We start from the raw sequence: 15165 nt of genomic DNA on the forward strand, positions 1-15165 counted from the left end.
AAAACATTACTTACCAGCCTCTATAGCAGTCTCAGATGTTATACTCAGGTCCATTAGAGTAGCATGCAGGTCCCCGGAGTAGTCTAGTGGTGGGTGCAGTGCACTGCAGACAGATGGACCCAGGCCCATACCACCCCCTACCTGTTACACTGGCGGTGGAAACTGTGAGCCCTCCAAAACTCACCAGAAACCCACTGTACCCACATATAGGTGCCCCCTTCACCTATAAGGGCTATTGTAGTGGTGTACAGTTGGGGGTAGTGGTTTTTGCAGGGCTCAGTAGACAAGATAAGGGAGCAACGGTGAGATGTGTACCTGGGAGCATTTATTTGAACTCCACTGTAGTGCTCTTTAGGGTGCCCCATTACTCTACTGGGATTTCTGTGTGGACAGTCTACTAAGAATGCTGGCTCCTCCTATATCCCAATGGCTTGATTTTGTACGTTTTTCACTTGGATGCTTTTTTTTCTGAAAATGTTCCAAAAAGCTAAACGCACAGAGCACAAAAACAATAGCCATTTTTTGTTTTTTTGTTTTGAAAATGGCTATATTCCACACAAGTTGGATTAGGTGTCATATCAAAAATGCCCCTCTAAGTCTATTTCTAGTGTGGCCGTAAGGTAGCCTTTTTTCTCATTGTTGAATTTCTGGCGGTGCACTAATGTTACAATTAGCGTGCAGCCATTTAAAACAAATTAATGCAGGAGCACATACGGCTTCCAATTTTGCAGGTGGTAAGAACTCCCATGTTAAGTCTGCGTTATTCAGTTGGCGTGTGCTAATACCAGTGTGCTAGCTGAAGGGAGATTCCACGCCCATTTTCTTCCCCAACATGCCCCTTCCATAAAATAATTAAATAAATAATGCACACTTAGGGGGCCTTTCTGCTAAGCTACAGTAAAAGGGGGCCTGTGCTAGCATCAGTGCGTGTTTTTGATGCATGCTGAGGCTCTCTTTTACTGCAGCGGGTAAAAGGCTGTCTTTTTTTCTCAAAAAGAAATGGCCGTGTGGTAAGTGAACCACTTACCGTGTGGTCATTTCGGAGGGGAGAACTTACCGCCACCCGCTGAGTGGTGGTGAGGCAGCTTGGACAGAGAAATCATATTAATTTGTTAATTCTGTTTAATTTTGGTTCAGTCCTGTAAAGTGGTAGAATGCCATCTGGTTTTAATTACTCAAATGTCTAGCTTTTGCTAGACTAGAGGTTAGAAAGGTCAGAGAGAAATGAAACTTTCTTTGTCCCTTTTTGAGTGATGGATTGTTAAGGCTGGTTCATAGGTATTATTTACCACATCTGGATGCCATTCTAAGCAAGGCATACTGGACAATCTCGAGGGGATCAGCAAGCAAGCTGTTTTAAAAGATTAGGCTGAATGCTGTTTAGAAGAAGATAGAGTAGATTTAAATAATTCTAGATGATTTAGATTTTGTCTTATAAGGAATTCTGATTTCTGCTTATTTTAAAATATGTTTTATTCTGTTTAATTAATAAGTTTTATTTCTCCCTGTAAAATATCTTTTCAATTCAGTGTTACATCAGTGTCTGACTTTCAAGTGAGATTTGTCTGCAGTTTAAGAGGTCATCATCTGGTTTGAATTATCCACAGTCCTAGCTAGTTCTGTGTATGAAGCTAGAAGGTGAAAGAGGTCAGGGAAAGTCAACTCTTCTCCTTGATGGATTATAGCTAAGTGTAGGACTGGTCTTCTGAAAGTAATAACAAACCATGTCTGTGTGCCATTAAGCAAGATTGGCCCCTTAATGAATGCCAGAGTCCAGTTAGCAGTTAGTATGAAGTTAACTGGGAATCTGAGAATTTAATAATAATAAAATGCAGGAGATAGGTGCCACATTGTCTAGTTTGAGAGGCCCCAGGTCATAGGTCAGTTTAGGAAATGTCAAACCTATGTAACTGATATTTTTGAGTAAATGTGTAGAGATAATTAGTTCAAGACAGGGTAATCAATCTATTCTTTACTATCTGGTGAGAAAGGGGGGCTAGAGGGGTTTAGGACAATATATAAAGGAGAACAGAAGCAGCTTACGTTAGAAGAGAAGGAACCAAGACAGGAGACACAAGACACAGAGAGCTGAAGAGAAGGAGAGAGCTAGCGCTGATGTCCTACTTTGTTTGCTGGCAAATAAAGAAGATTTCTCTCTCATTCTGGTGTGTGGTGTTTGACTTCTGAAGTACCACAGATTCTGCTAACAATAGTGGTAATTCCTGCAACAATTCCTGGTGTCAGAAGTGGGCTCCCATGCTAACCTGGCGCTAACCTGTTAGCACACGGCGCTGCCCGATTACTGCCAGGTAAGCATTGGCACTGCAAAAATAGAAAATATATTTGTAGTGCCGGAGATGGTGCACTGGGGGTGGGAACTACCGCTGGGCTCCTGCAATAGTCCGGTGGTAGTTCCAGACTGGTGCATCGCAAGCCCATTGCCGTGCACCAACCCTTTAGTAAAAAGGCCCCTTAGTGCACGCAGATGGCAAAACTACCACGCCCACACCCTGCCCCGCCACTGCATCAGGTACCTTGTTTGCTGGGGGGGGGGGGGGGGGGTCCCCAATCCCTGCCAGCCGAAGTCTTCTTCGGCACCTTCGTGGTGTGATCATCTGTTTCTGACGCCTTACGTCCTGCACCATGCATGTAGCCCCGTGCAGGACGTAAGGCGTCAGAAACAGATGATCACACCATGAAGGCGCCGGAGTTGACCGGCGCTGAAGAAGACTCTTCGGCTGGCGGGGATAGGGGACCCCCGGCAGCAAACAAGGTACCTGATGCGGCTGGGGGGCGTGGGGCGGGCGGCGTGGGGCGGGGGGTCAAATGTAGAGGGGGCCAGGGCATAATCTGTGGGGACCAATGCCCCCGTGGCTCCACGTAGCTAAGCCCCTGAGTAGAAGGGTCCCTAACTGAGCCCAGTATTCTTTCTCTGTCATTTGGAAGAACCCAGGGCCCCCTTTTACAATGCGGCGGTAAGCCCAAGGCAGTAATTCCCACCCCCAGCACGCCATCATATCTGGAGCTGCAAAAATATATTTATTTGTGTAGTGCTGATGTGCACCCGGTGGTAACTGGCCCTGAGGGCCCCTTTTACAAAGCGGCTTACTGCTCACTAAAAAAGAAGTACCGACACTATTGCAGCAGTCTGGCGGTACTTCCCACCCCCAGTGCACCATCATATCCGGTGTAGTGCCGGTTTGTACCTGGCGGTAATCACTGCCTGGTTACCACCGGGTTAATGCGGGAGCCCTTACTGCCACCTCAATGAGTGGCGGTAAGAGCTGTCCCCCGAAATAGCTGCGTGGAAAGTGCTTCACTTGCTGCACGGCCATTTCCTGAAGAAAAGAAAGACTTACCTTTCACCCGCTGTGGTAAAAGGGGGCCTCAGCGCATGTCCACAACTCATGCTAACACCAGCACAGGGCCCCTTTTGCCACAGTTTGGTAAAAGGGGCCTCCAGTGTATTCTCCCATTCTCCATTGCTCACTCCCAGAAGTATGAAGCACAAACACCCAAGTCTATCTGGCTAATGATTATTTATGGAGTTGTCCTCTGGAAATGTGTCCATACTAGTATTTAATCTACTAGTGTGCAATACATTCTGCAACTTAAAAAATACATTTCTAAAAATTTGAATTCAATTTGCTATTAGTTAGGGTCCATGAAGTGTCCTCTAGTCCAAGTATTGTTTGACAGAGTAAATAGCCTTTCCCTAATTAACAAGTTCTACTCCACTCATGATTCTGTAAACTTCTCTTCCCTCTCAGTCATTTCTACTTCAAACTGAAGAGCTCTAACCTGTTAAGCCTTTCTTCTTCAAGGACCCATTCTATGTCCTTAATCAGTTTCGCTGCCCTTCTTTGCACTTTTTCTAGTATGCCTTTACAGTTTATTTTTTTAAATGTGGTAACAAGAACTGTAGCTGCACCAAGAACTGATAGGGAGGTATAATTGTTTTCTCTGCTTTGTTTCCTATTTCTTTACGAATAATTCCTTTTTTTTTAAACTGTTTCTCCACCCGAAAGTTATAGTTTCAATGTGTTTTCCACAATAACACCAAGATCTTTTGGCTGAATCCTATGGGACTCAACATTCTGCACATATACTTTGGGATATTTTTTTTTCCCCCTATGCACATCACATTTTACTTCTCCACATTAAATATCATCAACCATGTAAATGCCAAGGTCTCCAGTTTTACAAGGGCCTCCTATAATTCTTCACAGTCTGCTGATGTTCTTTGAATAACTGTCATCCGAAAAAGTTTATCACCTCACTAAGGGCCCCTTTTACCAAGTTGCGGCAGAAGGGGGCCTAAGGTGATATCGGCACGTGTTTTTGATGAGCGCCGAAGCCCCCCTTTACCACAGTGGGTAAAAGGTAGGTTTTTCCTTTTTAAAAGAAATATATTTTTGTAGTGCCAGATATGATGGTGCGCTGGGGGTGGTAAGTACTGCCAGACTGCTGCAGTAGCCCGACGGAACTTCCTTTTTCGTGAGCGATAAGCAGGGCTTTTTTTGAGGGGGTACTTGGGGGTACTGAGTACTGGCACCTTTTCCATTGTCTGCTAAAATTGACCCATAGCCTCCAAGCTGTAATGAAAGAGCTCGGGCCCTACACACCAAATCCGCCTTGTCATAGATTCTGTGACTGGTTGCAGGGGGCCTGGCTATTGTGGGGTGGGTCCCTCAATGATCACCCAACCCCTGAAGAGTGACCTGGCATTTGAGTACCGACACCTTTTTTGCTAGAAAAAATGCACTGACGGTAAGCCATGTTAGGCCTACCCCCATTTTGTAAAAGCGGCTCTCAGGGCCAATTACCACCGGGTACATACTAGCGCTACACAAATAAATATATTTTTGTAGCTCCAGCTATGATGGCGTGCTGGGGGTGGGAAGTACTGCCAGTCTGCTGCGGTAGCCTGGCTGTACTTCCTTTTTGGCGAGTAGTAAGCCCTTGTTGGGCTTACTGCTGTTTTGTAAAAGGAGCTCTCAGTGTACCATCTGCTTTATCCAGCAATAACCTTGGCTTTCACACTGAAGTTTTTGCCAACTTGGCCACTGCTAGAAAAATATCGAAGTTCACTGTTGGTCAGATATCAATATATTTCTCAAAGAAAAGTTCGGGGAAGTAAACTGGAAGGAGAAGCTGATATACCTTCCCCTTCTGCCAGCACTGATTCAACTGTTGGAGTGGAGGAACCTGATGGATACTGAGGAGGCTCCACAGATGTAGATACGTTCTTGCTAATATATTTGGCCTTTTCTTTGAAGACTAGTAAAAAAAGGGCCATTTCTGGAGCCAATGAAACGGGCGCTAGCAAGGCTTTCCTGTGGCCCTCCCCCACCCGTCGTCGATGTTGGTGAATTGCTCCGCCTCCGCCCTCAACGTCATAACATTTGACGCGAGGGCGGTGAATTGCTCCGCCTCTGCCCTCAACGTCATAACGTTTGACGCGAGGGCGGTGCCCAGAGACTGTGATTTTCGAGGCTTCAGAGCTTCGAACATATGAACTTTGGCTTCAGTGACGTCAGCAGCCAATAGAACGTTGAGGGTGAGTTTTATATATATAGATAAGCAACAGAAAACCAGTTGAGCTGTATTTTGTTTGGGGGGGAGGGGCAGTGTGGGCAGGCCAGTGGCTAGATTAATACTGCAAGGGAGGAGACTGCGCCAGCCCTGAGGCTGTTGAGAGAAGTTTGGGCTGTGTTTTTAGTTGTGTTGAACAAACTTCTTGTTATTGAAAAATAAACGAGACTGTTGATCTTTAATGAAGCTGACTAACTTCAGCTGGGAGTTTGGGAGGACTTATTCCAGGACTATATATGACTGTTTCCTTTTATCCTTACTAGCATGATAGAGAATATTGTGGCAGCATTTGCTTGATTCCTGTTTGCTGGAACTTGACAGAGAACTGTAGGACTAACTTTTCTCCTTAAGAGTAGGCTGTGTTCTTGAACATTGGGACTTCTGCCAGCCTACAGATTTTGTTTGACCAAGATTCAACGACATGTGAATATTGTCTACAGAAAGTTAACATTACTTATCTACGAGAAGTGGTCAATGCCTACCAAGGGAGATTCGAAGTCAGAGAACCATCCAGACCTGTGACAGATAAATTTGCATGTATTATAGATCCCATTGTATGCAAATTTATCTTCTGCATTTTCATTATGGGAATTCCAGACACTCACTGGCTAAGTGGGAGAGGGCTGAAAAGCTCTGATACATTTCAATGTATGATGTTTGATTTATATAATAATGAGGTGTTTTGCATATATTTGCATGCTTTGCTTCTCATGATTATGCAGCCCACAGTACCTCAATGTGCATTATGATAAAATAAAGTAAAATTTTCCATTTAATGTGCATTCAAAGGCACAAGTTGTGTACTTAAGTACATCAGTACATAAGTATTGCCATACTGGGACAGACCAAAGGTCCATCAAGCCCAGCATCCTATTTCCATCAGTGACCAATCCAGGTCACAAACACCTGGCAAGATCTCAAAAAAGTACAAAATATTTTATGCTGCTTATCCCAGAAATAAGCAGTGAATTTTCCCCAAGTCCATTTTAATAACGGTCTATGGACTTTTCCTTTAGGAAGCCGTCCAAACCTTTTTTAAACACTTCTAAGCTAATCGCCTTTACCACATTCTCTGACAACGAATTACAGAGTTTAATTACATGTATGTTAGTAACTACTCCTCTTATTGTCTTAACAAAATGAAAACTAGAAAATTAAAATAGATTGGATACTGAAATTGATAATAAATAAAACAATGGACTATGATGGTGTTTTTCAGACCTACTGTATGATGGATAAATAATTTGTCATATGCTTCTATAGGGCATATGGTATTCTCTGTGGTCTTTACATAAGTACATAAGTAATGCCATACTGGGAAAAGACCAAGGGTCCATCGAGCCCAGCATCCTGTCCACGACAGCGGCCAATCCAGGCCAAGGGCACCTGGCAAGCTTCCCAAACGTACAAACATTCTATACATGTTATTCCTGGAATTTTGGATTTTTGGATTTTTCCAAGTCCGTTTAGTAGCGGTTTATGGACTTGTCCTTTAGGAATCCGTCTAACCCCTTTTTAAACTCTGCTAAGCTAACCGCCTTCACCACTTTCTCCGGCAACGAATTCCAGAGTTTAATTACACGTTGGGTGAAGAAAAATTTTCTCCGATTTGTTTTAAATTTACTATACTGTAGTTTCATCGCATGCCCCCTAGTCCTAGTATTTTTGGAAAGCGTGAACAGACGCTTCACATCCACCTGTTCCACTCCACTCATTATTTTATATACCTCTATCATGTCTCCCCTCAGCCGTCTCTTCTCCAAGCTGTATAGCCCTAGCCTCCTTAGTCTTTCTTCATAGGGAAGTCGTCCCATCCCCGCTATCATTTTAGTCGCCCTTCGCTGTACCTTTTCCAATTCTACTATATCTTTCTTGAGATGCGGCGACCAGAATTGAACACAATACTCAAGGTGCGGTCGCACCATGGAGCGATACAACGGCATTATAACATCCTCAAGCCTGTTTTCCATACCTTTCCTAATAATACCCAACATTCTATTCGCTTTCTTAGCCGCAGCAGCACACTGAGCAGAAGGTTTCAGTGTGTTATCGACGACGACACCCAGATCCCTTTCTTGGTCTGTAACTCCTAACGTGGAACCTTGCATGACGTAGCTATAATTCGGGTTCTTTTTTCCCACATGCATCACCTTGCACTTGCTCACATTAAACATCATCTGCCATTTAGCCGCCCAGTCTCCCAGTCTCGTAAGGTCCTCTTGTAATTTTTCACAATCCTGTCGCGATTTAACGACTTTGAATAACTTTGTGTCATCAGCAAATTTAATTACCTCGCTAGTTACTCCCATCTCTAAATCATTTATAAATATATTAAAAAGCAGCGGTCCTAGCACAGACCCCTGAGGAACCCCACTAACTACCCTTCTCCATTGTGAATACTGCCCATTTAACCCCACTCTCTGTTTCCTATCCTTCAACCAGTTTTTAATCCACAATACGACATTTCCTCCTATCCCATGACCCTCCAATTTCCTCTGTAGCCTTTCATGAGGTACCTTGTCAAACGCCTTTTGAAAATCCAGATACACAATATCAACCGACTCCCCTTTGTCCACATGTTTGTTCACTCCTTCAAAGAATTGAAGTAAATTGGTCAGGCAAGATTTCCCCACACAAAAGCCATGCTGACTCGGTCTCAGTAATCCATGTCCTCGGATGTGCTCTGTAATTTTGTTTTTAATAATAGCCTCTACCATTTTCCCCGGCACCGACGTCAGACTCACCGGTCTATAATTTCCCGGATCTCCCCTGGAGCCTTTTTGTACTATTTGCCTGGTTGATATTGGTGTGCATAATGGATTCTGTGTGTACATATGCTTACATTTGGATTAAGCATCTGCCTTGATTAGATTTACTGGGCAAACTGGATGGGCCATTTTGGTCTACTTGTCATAATGGAGTGGAGGAGTAGCCTTAATGGTTAGTGCAGTGGGCTTCGATCCTGGCAACTTGGGTTCAATTCCCTCTGCAGCTCCTTGTGACCTTGGACAAGTCACTTAACCCTCTATTGCCAGAGAAAGTACCTGTATGTAATGTGTACAACACTACATAAATCCAGTAGCATTATAGAAATGATTATTAGTAGTAGAAATTTATTATGAAAACATTTCACTTTCCTTAATCACGAACAAACATCCACCCAAAATATTGAAGCAATTTCAACAGAGTCTTTGAAAGGCTCTACTGTAAGTATTGGCAGCCAGGATGAGTAAGTTGAGGGCCTGTTTTCTTTGTAGTGAGAAGGATAATAAGAACATTTTTCCTCATTGTTTTTTTTTCCATAATTCTTTGCCGACACAGTAACCTTAGATGATTACCGTAATAAGTCACACTGCACAGGCTTAATGGTTTAAAATGATTTACAAATGGAACATGTTTCGATAAAATCAATGTACTGTGTTTAAACCTGGCTCTCTCTCTTTTTTTGCCCATTTCTGATCAGCTACATAAGTCATTACAGTTGCCTGGCAACAATGCTAAATACTATTGACTGTTCTCAGCAGTAGACTTTTCTTAGAAGATAGACTACTAAATTAAATAAAGTGCAAATATGCTGAATATAGTTATAATTAAGAACTGACATTCACACGTAGCTTTCTGAAGTGCAAGAGTTGACTAATATGGCACTTGTATTAGTAACGGGTAATTGCTCTATATAAAGACTGGATGATACAAACTCAAGACAAAACATTGTGGGTGATGGATCATGTTGCTCAAAATTAGTTTTTAAAAAAAATGTGAATTGAGAAAAAAAGCATAACAGTTCATGGGTCTTCCCAAATACTGAGGCTGATTCACTGAAGTTCAAGCTAATATTGCTTTAGCATGTATAGTGGCCTCTCAAGAAGGCCTTGGTGGAGTACACAAAAAAAAAAGAAAAAAAAACACTATTAAAGGGGTTTGGGGGAGGCAGAATGCCTCAATTTGTTCATTAGAATGACACGCAAACATCCAAAGCCCTGCAAAAAATGCAAGTTCACACCTTTATTTGGTAATCCCACCACAGTAAAAGTATATACTACATAAAGGGAAAAATAGAAAAGAAAAACACAATGCCATGTAGTAATGTCCCAACTATTCCTTATCTAAAGCTCTGGAGGATTTGGTAATGGTGGTTAGCGTATCTGGGTTTAAAAAAGTTTTGGACGAGTATCTGGAGAAGTTTATAGTCTGTTATTGAGATGGACATGGGGGAAGCCACTGCTTGCCCTTGGATTGGTAGCATGGAATGGTGCTACTTATTGGGTTTCTCCCAGGTACTTGTGACCTGAATTGACCATTGCTAGAAGCAGGATACTGGGGTAAATGGGCTATTTGTCTGACCCAGTATGGCTATTCTTATGTTCTTATAAGAAGGTAGCTTCTTGTATTCTTCCTTTTAAATCCTTTTCTGGGGTCCTGGTCAGACTCTCTTCTTCTTCTTTCTCTCTTCAGGGTCCCAGACTAGGTGCCCCACATCCCTCAGGATCTCCTGCCAGGGCCGCCAAGAGGGGGGGGCAGGGGGGGACAAAGTTCCCCGGGCCCGGGTCTCCAAGGGGGGCCTGGCGCCAAGGTCAGGCCGCCAGCGCTGCAGTTCCCGGTCTCACCTGCCTGCCTCCTCGGCTCTGGGCCCCCTGCATTCTAAGCGGCAGTCACAGATCGCCTTCCTTCGGGCCTTCCCTCCCTGTGTCCCGCCCTTGTGGAAACCGAAAGTTACATCAGACGAGGGCGGGACACAGGGAGGGAAGGCCAGAAGAGAGGCGATCTGCGACTGCCGCCTTGAATGCAGGAGGCCCGGATCCGTGGAGGCAGGCAGGTGAGACAGCGGACTACAGCGGCGGGGGGAGCGACAGGGAGTGACAGCAGTTGGGGGAGCAACAGGGGGCGGCAGCAGCGGGGGGCGGAGGCAGGGCGGCCTTGCCCCGGGCCCGGCCTAGTCTCTCGGCGGCCCTGTCTCCTGCAATTCACATTCAGAAAAAATAGTTTCCAAAAATCACACTACCTTTCCCAGCACTTTAGAGAAGTACTGCAAATATCAGGACACCTGGATTCCCAAAATGGAAAATTCCCTAAATCACTTCTTGTAAAATACGTTTGAAAGGGAGATTTAAAACAACAGGAAAAATATGTGTCTCCATTGCAATATGAAGTCTGGAAATTCTTAAAATACTTATTTAAAAAACCTTTCATGTATGAGTGCTTGGAATGTGCTGGGGAGACTTCATGGGTTGAGATGGTATGCATCTAATAGATACCACTCACCTAGGCCCTCATGATCAAAAGCAAACTCTGGCGCTAGAGGCTGTTAACGCCATACTAGCGCCAGAGTTTGCAGCCGACCCATGATCAGAGCCCTCGAGTGCCTGAAACAGCGCACTTGAAACAGCTTGCAAATGCATGCTAATTGGCGCTTAACGCATTCATCCCCAATGATCAGCGACCAGCGCGCCAAAGATTGGGTCGCTGGCCGCAGCAAAATCAACGCCAGCTCCGAGCTGGCGTTAGATTTTGCGGATCATTGGGGAGGAATGGTGAGCCCTGTCCAGCATGCAGTTGCATGCTGGCAGGCCCCCCTTCCCCCCCAAGGCAAACGCGAACGGGAGCTGGAGGTCCGGCCAAACCCTCTCCCACCCCCCCCCCCATTGATGGAGCAACGATTTCTGGGGGTTTCGGGGGCTGGAGACCCACCGATCCTCCAGCCCCCCCCCCCCCCCCGTAGCTGGGTGGGAGGGTGGGAGAGGGTTTGGCCGGCAGCGGCCACGACGTTTTCTGGGGGTTTGGGGGGGAGGATTTGGGGTGGGCTGGAGGTCCACCGGACCTCCAGCCCCCACTCCCCCCCCCCGTCGATGGATCACAGTTGGAAAAGATCCTTTGGCCGGAGGTGGCCAATCAACGATTTCTGGGGGTTTTGGGGGGCTGGAGACCCACCGATCCTCCAGCCCCCCCCCCCGTCGATGGATGGGAGGGTGGGAGAGGGTTTGGCCGGCGGTGGCCACAACGTTTTCTGGGGGTTTGGGGGGGGGGCCTCGTTGTTCGGGCCTCGGGGCAGACTGTTTGACAGGTTTGGGCTTCTGACAGCCCAGACCTGTCAAACAAGTGCGGGAGGATTGTGCCGAGCATAATTCTCCCGCACTTTAAACATGATAATCAAAGATTTGCATGCATTATCTTTGATCATCGATGCAGAAAAGCCCTGCGCTGTCCCGGCGCTATTTTTAGGGCGCTGTTTGGAACAGCGCAGGGCTTTTGATCATCTGCCCACTACTGAGGGATACCAAACATCTTTCCAGCTGAGAGACTCTTCAGGATACATTTAAAATAACGGAACTCATCACCTCTCAAAAACTTATATAATATAGATAAAGAATGGGGTATCCTACCCAACGCCAACTAGAGGTTCTTAAGATGTTCCGTGTCATCAGGATCATCATGCAGCCATCTCTGCACTCCCATTCAACTACTTCTCAGGAGTATGATCAATAACTTGGGAGGAAAAAGCATCAGATTTTATGCCTCCACCCTTTAAATCATTTTAGACTGGTGGCAGGTATTGTTGGGATATGATAACATCATAGACATGAAAAACCTCCACAAAAACATCATTAAAACTCATATTTATCCATTTGGTAACCCATAAATGTGACTATAAAATTTTAACTTAGCTTTAATCCATCAGTGCTCTTCCACAGATAATTATTAACACACTGACTGTGGCCAGAGTTTCACCACTCAGCTGTGTCAAGGTGCAGTGCTTCTTATCTAAAACAAACATAAAACAAAAATGTATTATAGTCCATCAAAAAAACACATGGGGGTCCTTTTACTAAGGTGTGCCGAAAAGTGGCCTGTGATGGTGTAGATGCATGTATTGGACGCACACAGGTCTATTTTTCAACGTATCTGCCAAAAAGGCCTTTCTTTGTTTGCCGAAAGTGGACATGTGGCAAAATAAAAATTGGAGCGTGTCCATTTTGGGCCGAGACTTTACCGCCACCCATTGACCTAGTGGTAAGGTCTTACACATTAACCGGGCGGTAATGGTCTATGCATGTACAATGTTGATTACCGCCCAGTTAGCGCTGTGCGCCAGAAAATAAAATATATTTTCCAGTGTGCTTAGTGGACGTGGTAGCCAGGCAGTAGTTCAAAATTGACACGTGTAGGCGCCAATCAGGCTTATTTTCGAAAGGGATCGCTGGTGATCTTCTGACACAAATTGGGAGATCGCCTGTGATCTCTCAATCCCGGCCAAATCGGTATTATCAAAAGCCGATTTTGGCCGGCCGCAATTGTATTTTCGTTGTGATGCCGGCCAACCTTCAAGGGGGCGTGTTGGTAGGGTAGCAAAGGCAGGAAGGGGGCGGGGTGGGGTTACGAGATGGCCGGCTTTACCTTATTATGAAAAAAAAAGGCCGGCTTGAACGAGCATTTCGCTGGCCGGACTTGGTCCATGTATTTTTAGGACCAAGTCCCAAAAAAGAACCCCAGATGACCACCGGAGGGAAGCGGGGATCACTCCCCTTACTCCCCCCCACAAAAAAAACCAAAACATTTTTTCCAGTCTGTATGCCAACCTCAAATGTCATACCCAGCTCCCTGACAGCAGTATGCAGGTCCCTGGAGCAGTTTTTAGTGGGTGCACTGCACTTCAGGCAGATGGACCCAGGCCCATCCCTCCCTACCTGTTACACTTGTGGTGGTTAATGTTGAGCCCTCCAAAACCCCCTAAAACCCACTGTACCCACATGTAGGTGCCCCCCTTCACCCCTTAGGGCTATGGTAATGGTGTAGACTTGTGGGCAGTGGGTTTTGGGGGGGGGGGATTTGGGGAGGCTCAGCACACAAGGGAAGGGTGCTATGCACCTGGAAGCTAATTTTGTTTTTTTTTAAAGATTTTTTAAGTGCCCCTTAGGGTGCCCGGTTGGTGTCCTGGAATGTCAGGGGGGCCAGTGCACTAAAAATGCTGGCTCCTCCCACGGCCAAATGCCTTGCATTTCGCCGGGTTTGAAATGGCCGGCTCCGGTTTCCATTATGGCTGAAAATTGGAGCCGGCCATCTCTTCTAAACCCGGCGATCTGCTGGCGATCCTGTTCCAAACCTGACGAGCGATTTGGCTGGCGCCAAACGTATTTTGAAAATACGCTTGGCTCTGCCCGCTTACAGCGCCGGCCCCGAAGATGGCCGGCCATCAATTTCACCGGCGCCGTTCGATTATGCCCCTCTATGTGACTTAGTAAAAGGACGAACGTAGGCGCCTACGCAACTTGATAAAAGGGCCCCACAAAGTTTGCTCTGTGAAATAAAAACGTGATTAAAAATACCAACAGGATCTACTACTACTACTTATCATTTCTATAGCGCTACAAGGCATACGCAGCGCTGTACACCATACATAAAAGAAAGTCCCTGCTCAAAGAGCTTACAATCTAGATAAGACAGGTGAACGGACAGCACAATTAAGGGTAAGGGAATAAAGAGGTGAGGAAAAAGGACAGGGTAAGTGAGTTAGGAGTCAAAAGCAGTGGTAAAGAGGTGGGATTTGAGTTTGGACTTGAAAACGGCTAAAGACGGTGCTAGACATACAGACTCGGGAAGTCTATTCCAGGCGTGAGGTGCAGCGAGACAAAAGGAATGGAGTCTTGAATTAGCAGTAGAGGAGAAAAGGACGGATAAGAGACATTTATCTACAGAACGGAGGTTCAAGCTAAAGATGTTCCAAACTCTTTTAAAACTCAGTACTTGCAAGTTTTGCAATATCATATAGATTCTTGGTGTCACTGGGTTCCGTTCAACATGGTCACGGAGCTTATTCCTTTTTATCTATTTCTACCTCACTTCCTGTTCTTCAAAAAATCAACTTTATTTGTCATAACCCGCTCATAAAAACTCTTCCATTCTATTTTGGCATTCAAACCATATGGTTCCTCAGTTTGCAATTGATAAATCCAATATTGTTCTCTTTGTAACAGAAACTTTTGATGATTGATCACATTCTCACTGACATGATCTACTGTACAGCAATGAAGTTCAGAGAAAAAATGTTGCTTCTCTAAACAATATATCACCATAGGTGCTTCTTCTCTCTTTTTGTTTAAACAAGTTCATTTTCTGTTAAACAAACTTTCAATGATCGTACTGTCTGCCCGACATATAACTGGACATGGACATGAGATCACATATACTATGTGATCTGAATTACACGTTGTATTATGCCTTAATTTACACTTTTTCTTGTTCACTGGGGGGCCTTTTACTAAGCCACAGTAGGCTCTACACGCATGCAGTGCGCGCCCAAATGAGACTACCGCCAGGCCAGCTTGCCCTTCTGGCGGTAATTTCAGATTTGTCACAGCCCATAATGTGGATGAATTATTTATTTATTTCCTCCTACTCATGCCCGTTCTGGTGGTAATCGACACTTGGCATGCGTCGACCCATCACCACATGTGTAGCATGTGAGCCTTTACTGCTAGATCAATGGGTGGCACTAAGGGCTCAGGCTGGTTTTGGGCATGCATTGGTTTCATTTTTACTGTGGGCCCTTTTCCCGTTCCATTAAAAAAGCCCTTT

This window comes from Microcaecilia unicolor, chromosome 2, assembly GCF_901765095.1.
Source record: "Microcaecilia unicolor chromosome 2, aMicUni1.1, whole genome shotgun sequence".
Classification (NCBI taxonomy): Eukaryota; Metazoa; Chordata; class Amphibia; order Gymnophiona; family Siphonopidae; genus Microcaecilia; species Microcaecilia unicolor.